This window comes from Cibotium barometz, chromosome 5 (assembly GCF_041138505.1).
Source record: "Cibotium barometz isolate CiBa-2024 chromosome 5, ASM4113850v1, whole genome shotgun sequence".
In the NCBI taxonomy this organism is placed as follows: domain Eukaryota; kingdom Viridiplantae; phylum Streptophyta; class Polypodiopsida; order Cyatheales; family Cibotiaceae; genus Cibotium; species Cibotium barometz.
In genome coordinates, this window is record NC_141050.1 from 29,076,023 (window position 1) to 29,084,684 (window position 8,662).

At 38.9% G+C, this 8,662-nt stretch overlaps 1 non-coding gene across 1 annotated transcript; it reads right to left on the reverse strand.

Moving 5' to 3' along the window:
- Positions 1–4,757: 4,757 nt before the first annotated feature.
- Positions 4,758–4,829, reverse strand: TRNAP-AGG (transfer RNA proline (anticodon AGG)). The gene has a single exon. It is a non-coding gene; the product is annotated as a tRNA-Pro (tRNA).
- Between the last annotated feature and the right edge of the window lie 3,833 nt (positions 4,830–8,662).

Below are 8,662 nucleotides of genomic sequence, written 5' to 3' on the forward strand. Positions count from 1 at the left end.
GTACATGAGTAGTGAAGATGATCTCAAACTAATTAGGTTACAAGATTGAGTAGCTTGCACTCATAGAGAAGATTATAATAGTGAAATCTGAATGACTTGAATTGATTAAAAAGGATCCCTTTTATATGAGGTAGGTACAACAAGGCTTTGATAACTCATGTCAGATAATTTGACTAGGTGACTTGGCACTCTAGCATCACTTATTTCAACAAACACAAGTATTCATAAGTGGAATAGAAGAAGAAAGTTAGGCAATAGCATTGGTAGTATGTACTATGTTTCTCCATCTGGTGAGAAATATTTCATAAGTCTTTTGATGACTTGCACACTTTTGATGGGAAACTTTATCCTACTTTTAAGGAAGCATGCATAGATATAGGTTTTTTGGAAAGTGATAAAGAATGGTTTGTGTGTATGCAAGAGGTAGTGTTTCATCAAACCGGATCAAAAGAAAATCACAAGTATTAAGACACCTAATGTTTGTCACAATTTAGGTGTTTTATGAGCCTACCTCTCCCAGCCTTTTGTGACAAAGATGTTTATCAAAAGAATTGTTTTATGCATTAGAATTGACTATAGAAAATTTAAAATATCATCAAGTAGTAGCAAAGAATGAGGCTTTATTGCATTTAGCGCACAATGGATGAAGGTTGGCTGAGTTTGATGAAATGCCTCTTATTATTGATAGATCAACTATGTCAGTAGTTACAAATGAATTATTGTTATAAGAAAAGAGAATGTTTGATGCTGAGCAGAAGGAAAAAATTACTGATCGGATGGAAACAACTCTAAATGATTATCAATTGGCTACCTTCAAATTTTGGAGGCAATCTATGCACATGCTGGTGAAGTGTTTTTTCTTGATGGTCTAGGAGGGTCTGGCAAGACCTTTGTATATAACTGTTTGCTTTCTTGATTGCGTGGGGAGGGGCATGTTTCTTTGGCACTTACCTTGTTGATCATGGACATAACACTTTCGCACGTTGATGCCAATTGATTGTAAATCTCTATGTGGGTGTGTATCTTCTAGCATTGCAGCCTTGTACTAGATCTAATGGTCGCACAACTAAATCATCACAGTTCAAAATACCATTGGACCTAATACAGCTAGCACCTATAATATAAAGGTTAACAGTCAGCTTGCAGATGTTGTGAAGGTAGCTAAGCTAATACTACGGGATGAAGTACCCATGACCCATCGATATGCCTTTCCTTTGAAGCATTAAAGAGAACATTAAGAGGCATCATGGCCAGCGATCAACTTTTTGGTGGAAAGGTCATATTGTTTGGCGGAGATTTTAGAAAGATCTTTTTGTTTGTTCCAAAGGTAGGAGGAGAGGACATTATTAATGCTACATTATTTCACTCATAGATATGGAGAGACACTTAAGTGTTGAATCGTACACAAAACATGTGGGTCCTTCAAAATGGCAATAACTCAATGGATCATAAATTCATATAGTGGGTCCTAGACATTGGCAATGGAACAGACAAGAGGGGAATAAAAGAAGGCATTATTCCACTAAAAATTCTTTTAGAGAGAGGGTCTATGGAAGACTTGATTGAATGGGTATATAGGGGGCTTCTAAGTGTTGTAGATGATGCATTATATTTTAAAGAGCATGCTATTCTTACACCTTGAAACCTTGAGCACGGCACTAAAAACCATGCCTGGGGAGAGCAAGAAGTAATTGAGTGTAGATTTAGTCAATAACAGTTGAATAATCTTTTTTGTATGCAACAGTGTACCTAAACAATCTTAATCTTGGTGATAGGTATCCACCTCGTCTGGTTTTGAAAAGGAATGCTCCAATAATTTTTTGCACAATCTAAATCTTCGAAAGGGATTGTGCAATGAAACTCGATTAATATGCAAGGATTTTCACACAAGGTGTTAGAGGAAGTAATTAGTGGCACTAATATTAGAGATAGGGTGTTCATTCCCAGGATAACTTTCATTCCAAGTACATTGCAGCTTCCATTTAATATGAGACGAAGGCAGTTCCTTGTCTAACTTGCGTAATAAACAAATCACAAGACCAAACGGTGTCTCTTTAAGGATTATACTTGGTAACATTGCTATTTAGAAATGGGAAATTGGATGCTACTTTCTCACGTCTACGATCGTCAAGGTATTCCTTCAAGATAATGCCAATGTGAGTACTCCACAAATGGTTCGTACTACTAATGTTATATATAAGGAAGCTTTGTATCTGGCACAACAAGAACAGCCTAAAAGCAATTTGTTACCTACAGCATGGTTGTCATTCATCATAATAAGCAACACCCCCGCCACTAACCAATCATGCCAACCACGCTAGCTGAGTTTCTCGACCTACCAAGTCATCACTCCCCGCCCACCTCCATATCATTCGATGTGTCCAGTCAACGATTTAGTGCACCACCTAAGCCATATACACTATTTGTGTTATTTGGCCAATAATACGTTCTTTTATCTATGTCTTATGTGGATGTAATGGTGTGTTTGAATGGGGTGTCTATGTATGTTTATGTATGTGTATGTGTATATGATTATCAATGTGCATGTGTGTGGTTTTAGGTCTATTTGTTCTGTGTTGGAAATTGAGACTAATTTGTGGAGAGGTGGCCTAATAAAAGGATTGAAACCCTTAAGCTCAGCTCTGCCTCAATTCTCCCAACTCTCCACTCTACCTTGTTGTTTGTATTGATGTGGATTTGTGTGGTTGTGGGTATATTTATTTTGTGTCGTGTTTACTAATTTGTTTTTTCAATTTAGGAAGAATCATGTATGATATTAAATTCATGTTGGTTATGCGGGAGCATAACATTCCAATTAGCATTTTTGTATCTACATTTTCTATTTATTCAAAGCTAAAATTGCTTTTGAAACATGCATCATATAACTTGGTTTTCTATAGAGCCTTTACCTCACACAAAGGCTTTAGCTTGCATCATGATTCACAGCCATAAAGATGGGTAAACTATACATAAATCAGGTGATTATATGAACGTTTATACATTTTGTTATATAGCTTCATTGTTTCTTTTTTATTTTAAGATTTCACTGTTGGTTGATACCTTTATGGTGAAAGTCATTGATGAGGCCATCAGTTGTATGGGGTCATTTTGAGGTTGAGGGATCGTCCTGAGGTTGAGTATGGTGTCTACTTATTTAAAAAGGAGTTTGTTTCTGGTACTGTTGGGTTGGGGGCGACCATGAGATCTATGTCGCCTCTTTTGAGAGATACTTGATTCCATATGATTGGATTCGGCATAGATCATACATGAGCTTTGGGTTTTGTTATGTGTTTACATAGCTCCTCACCTTCGACAAAGTCTTCTTTCTTCTATTGATAAGGTTAATCACATGTGTGTTCCTCAATGTTCTTGTTATGTCTTTTTAGTAATACTTATGTATTTGTATGTAAGCCCACAAAAGAAAATTTTAAGAAAGGAAAAGACATCTACATTACCTGATGTGATGGCGATGCATCACCATCAGATTCTTATGTTATTGGGCATGATACATTGCCCTTAGTTGAGTGATCTTGAAAGCGCAAACTAGATTATGCTTATCACAGCTAGATTAATGCTTTTATGACTTAGAACATTGACTATTTACCTCTTTCTATTGACATTTTGTTGTTGTTTTTTTTTGGCTTGAAAGTATGTATTGTCCATAGTGGAGTGCTCTCAAAAGTGCAAACTACATTATGTTACTGGCAATTAGATTGATCCTTTCATAAGTTAGAACATTGACTACTTAGTTCTTTTGTTTATAAGTAAAGATCGCATCATGAGCTTGGTTTGCAGATGCTTTGTATCATTATTTTTGTTAAAAGATGACACATACATGTTTTTGTGTCGCGTTTAATGGGGGAGAGAGAGAGAGAGAGAGAGAGAGAGAGAGAGAGAGTTTATGTGTGTGTTGAGTTTATAATTGTATTTGAGGAATTTATTTCCAAAGGTGTACAAAATAAGAAGTAAGAGTTGAAAATATGTCATACACAATTATACCGTGATTTCTATCCGAAACATGTAGTGTTTAATATGCTATTTTGTATGATGGATACCATAAAACATTTGACGCATCTATAATGTGGCAACTCTTCGCATGCATATGTAAGACCTTAAAAAAATAGATGTGTGCATGCACTCACCCATTATGCCTAAATGTGTGCGTGCATGCATCTATGTGATGTGCGCACCTGTGTGTGTATACATATGCGATTTACATGTGTATTCTATGTGCATGTGCATGTTCTGTATGTGTATGTATTCTATATGTGTATGTTTTATATGCATGTGTATGTGTTCTATGTACATGTGTCATAGATGTAAACAAGTGTGTAGAGTGCTTTACACCGGTCAACAATCGACCCACTAAAGACGAGCGGTGGGTCTAGGTCATTGTTGTATTAATGTATAAGGTTGTGTTTGCCCCCTCCTCCTCCACCCCCCCCCCCCCTTCCCTTTTTTGTTGTGAGGTGTCGCCCCTCTAGCTCCTTGAAACTATAGTCGAGGGATAGGCCACCCCTCCCGCCCCTCTTGTGCCTTGGCAACCCCATAAGTGACAGACACGCCTCTCGAACGGAGAGAGAGAGAGAGAGAGAGAGAGAGAAAGAGAGAGAGAGGAGGAGGAGGATTGAGAAATATCCACGCACATGCTAAAAAAAATATGGTTTGCTCTAAAATCTCTATGTCCGAAAAGTAAAATCACTTAAACAAGTACACGACAGCAGCACGCGCGACAACAGACCAGAAAAAATAATGGCGGGGCATTCCGAGAATTGAACTCGGGACCTCTCGCACCCTAAGCGAGAATCATGCCACTAGACCAAATGCCCGTTCGCGATTGTTATCACCACAGTTGTCTATATATCCCTTATAAACCATTAATATCCTAAATATTGAATACTTGCCAAAAGGGCGTATTGCTTATAGAGCCTTGATGAGAGGCCAATTTTTATGTATAGAGGTCGATCTCCTAGCTCACTTAAGAAAGACATCGTATAATAATGTGCAAAGAACCTTCCTTCAAGTTTGCTAAAAGTTTCCTTCTTTTTTGCATTCTTAAAGCACATTTCTCCTTTAGATAAACCAACTCATAAGACCATAATGTTATTTTTCTCAAGGAATTGTATGAAAGATTACAAAACTTTCACTAACTCCTTTTGTCTATTGAGGCAACTAAGGAAACATCTCTACTAAAAGTTAATGAATTTAAATGAAAATGTATTCAAAAGCTTTGAATGAATTACAAAACCACCATGGAAACTTATCTTCAAACCAAGGCACACATTTCATGCCAATCTATTGTGGAAATTTAGCTGCTAGCATCTTATAGCAAAGAATACATTGACACGCATCGACAAACAACTTTAGCATCATCATGTCATGAGAGGACTTCAATCCTCAAACATGACTGTGGTTATCATAACAAACATAATGTCAAGAGAGAAACAAAAACCTCTAGCACAAGTAGAAAAAATACTTGTCAACGTTCTTCTTTGGAATTAAACTATGCATTTGATAGACCCTAAGTCCAACATCATATGAGAAATCAATATCTCTTGACATTATTCCCATGTGTGATTTTTTGACATTCTGTACTACCCTTAAAAAGCTATGGGACATGGAAACAACCTAGGTATTGTTTTACATATGTATGTACTCTTTGAAGGTTTTGTCTTTCCCTTATTGCAAAGTAGATGATAGTTGACATGCTCCAAATGAGAATGCCAACCATAAATGATACTCTTAATTTTGCCCATTACACATGACTAGATGCCATAGATGACTTTTCTCTTGGTAACATCAACCAAATCAAACAACATTAGTACAAATTTGGATTCTTGAGAGCACAAAAGCACTTAACTTATGAGAAGGAAGTATCTATCAATCCATTTGACAATTATATGTAATCCTTAAAGTTGTAAACTAGGCCTTTTAGAGGCCTCACTCTCAAGATCTTCTTTGTATTAATTAGTTGGTATTTGCAAGCAATAGTTCCTTGTCTTGTATCCATGTATTCAAGGTCTCGAACTAGAAAACGTTCAAAATCTAGAATGCTATTATCTAAAGAAATTTAACATAATGATGGTCTAAAAGCTTGAAAACCATTCTACAAGATGATTTTTTACTTTAAATCTTAATCTAAGATTAAATGGCTTTCAAATCTCTAGAACCATCCATGGCAGATAGTGTATCTGCATTCATTCATCCCATCTAATTTTCCATCACCAAATGGTGGAGGATAGACACGAGCGGCTACATTATTTGTAAGTTAGACCATGTCTACAAATCTGTCTTCAAATACCAAACTGCCAAAATAAGGTTTGTCTAGATCCTATGCTTTGATACCATGTTAAAAACACAATAGAGGAAGCATGACCAGCACAATGAAAAGCACTAAATTGCAAAATGAAGTGAAGAATAAATAAAAGTACTCCTCGCAAACTTTGATTACAAGTTGATAGTTATCCTACCTGTGTGCTCCGCGTAACAAGATTTGATGGGGTGATCTAGAAAAACTCTGGGTGGAGGATGTCTTTCTATGAACACAATGAAATCGATGATAAACCAAGGTTGCCAAACTAGTCTATATATAGTACCAAGGGTCAGCATGAACGTAAGTCATGTCGGCCAACCCACGACTTAGTCCAAAATGACCAACAAACGATCATATCATATGACTGGGACCATATTAGACTACAACATAGTCATGTAGGAACCTTGTGGACTAACCATCTTAGGTTGCTTGGGCCCCACAAACTCAAGAACAATGTTTCCTCATGTGTGAGAGAGGTTTGTGTCTGTGCATGTGACATAGACATACTTAGAATGCATGTGAGAGAGGTTTGTGTCTGTGCACGTGACATAGACATACAGAGAATGCTTTTGAGAGAGAGACAAAGAAGAAGTGGAAGCAAACCATGTCTTTTCACTACCATGTGGTACATCACCAGGACTTGTATTGGACAGGTATAGTGATTGATCCGTAACTTCTTTTGAGAAGTAATGATGGTAGGCTGGCCACATTAGACAAGATGGCTTGGTGAATCATCATTTAGCCTCGCCTGAAAGGCATATCCCTTTTGGGTAACCTGATCACCAAGGCCTTCTCCCAGGTGGTGAACCCTGGAAGGACTTTCTCATGGCCTGTATCGTTTCCTGAGAAGATGTTTACAGAGACCAGGACCCACATCCTAAGTCCAACCTTTGAGGACCACGTTGCGGCAAGCCATTTTTGAGTCTGGGACAACATCCTTTTGGCTCTTTGTTGGTCTCCCCTAGTGCTGAATGAGGAGAGACTCCATCAAACTGATCTTGAACCCCTTGATTACCCTTCCTAGTGGCCACATGCTAGGCTCCCATCCTCATGTCTCTTGAAGGACTTTGAGTGAGGGACCGACACAGTCTCTTGGAGAGTGGCTCACCTTCAAATGGCTCCCACGTGAGGCCTAGGAGTGGAGCCTCGATATTGGGATCCGAGGCAAAGGCATGCTTACGTTCAACATTGATGACTCCATTTCTTCGGAATGGCTCACACCAATCCTCGACCTGCCTCCCCCTAAGTCTCCCCCTAAGTGGGTAGGGATTTTTACCAAACATCGATTGCCATCCATGGTGTAGATGGAGGCACCCTCTGACCTTTTCTATTGAGCACATGGAAAATTGAGTGGTCCCCCCCCCCCCCAAATAGAGGACCTCAGCCTGCACTTTATAGAGAGATAGTGATTGGGTTTCATGACCACAACTGGCACATTGACACTCGCCCAACCAAAGTGGCCACAGAGAGATTATGGCTATGGGAGGGCCGATTACTGATGTGATAACAATGGGATCTAGACAAGGGAAATGGCATGATCCCTTTTCCCTAGAGGATGCCCCCCCCCCCTCGGCGATGCTCCCGACATCCCCTTTTTTTAGTATATAGTCTGTTTGGGCCACATGATTCAACATGCCAGCAACAGTACATTGGTAGACCCATGACATCCCTGCACATTTCCTTCGAGATTTTTGGAAACAATTGTGGGACAACGTCCAGCCACAAAAGACTACTCTTTTCCTTTGGCAAATAGCTCACAAGGCAGTAGGCACCTAGCTAACATGAGTGAGAGGCCAAGTAGAGACTCCTCTCTCTCTTGCTCTCTCCGGAAGATGTCAGGGGTCAGGTCCCCTAATGGTGAAGATAAGCTCCTCCCCCATACACCGAAAATCCGCCTGAGGGAGGTCCTACCTAAAATCGTGCTTCAGAAGTTTGCTCGACCTACCATGGAGTTAGGGCCCGATCCTCCCCAAGTCTAATAATCACCCACTGCGCCCTCCTTGGAGCTATGGTTCCTGAATCCACCGCTGCCAAAAGAAGATGTTCACTAAGCGGTAGGCGAAGGAAACAAGACGACGGCCCAAAAATAGAGTGCACAAAGGTGGAGGCAGAGGGGTGCATGATGGCAAAGGTACATCAAAACATTTAAGTAATGTATACTTTTACCCATCCCACTATAAAGAAAATAAAGCTGCAAACATGATTGTTTTTTCCATTTTTTTTAAAATGATCTATAACATCCTATGGAGGCTATGTGCAAAACTTGGTTTAATTTGGTGCTTTTTTTCTAAGCAAAACAAAACTTCAATCAAAATGTTTATTTTCGCAATTACACTAAGAAAAAAACCA